Genomic DNA, 496 nt, shown 5'->3' with positions numbered 1-496 from the left:
TAGAAGAAATTTCAGATTCTCGCCTCGTGCCCCTGGTAGCCAAGGGCACTTAGAGTAAATTTTGAAAAAGTTGGCACTTAGAAGAAATTTCAGATTCGTGCCCCTGGTAGCCAAGGGCACTTAGAGTAAATTTTGAAAAGTTGGCACTTAGAAGAAATTTCGAAAAGTCGGCACTTAGAAGAATTTCCGAGTCGCCCCGGTTCTCGGGGACCGGGCCGAGCGCCGACCTCTGTCCGAGCGCGAGCGCCTATTTTCGGATAAGTTGGGACGACTTCCACGGTCCGTATCTCGGTCATTTCTCCACCTTTTCGGATGGAACCAACGGTGTCGCGTTGCCCCGGTCCCCGCCGAGGGCCCTGGGGCGTGGGATCCTGAGTTTTCCCCGTGCTTCCTGTGGTTTTCGGCCGTGGAAAAACCCTAGGCGCGCCGGTTCTCGGGACCGGGCCGAGCGCCGACCTCTGTCCGAGCGCGAGCGCCTATTTTCGGATACGCCGAG

The sequence above is a fragment of the Solea solea genome, unplaced genomic scaffold (genome assembly GCF_958295425.1).
Source record: "Solea solea unplaced genomic scaffold, fSolSol10.1 scaffold_116, whole genome shotgun sequence".
Classification (NCBI taxonomy): Eukaryota; Metazoa; Chordata; class Actinopteri; order Pleuronectiformes; family Soleidae; genus Solea; species Solea solea.
This window is presented reverse-complemented; position numbering follows the sequence as displayed.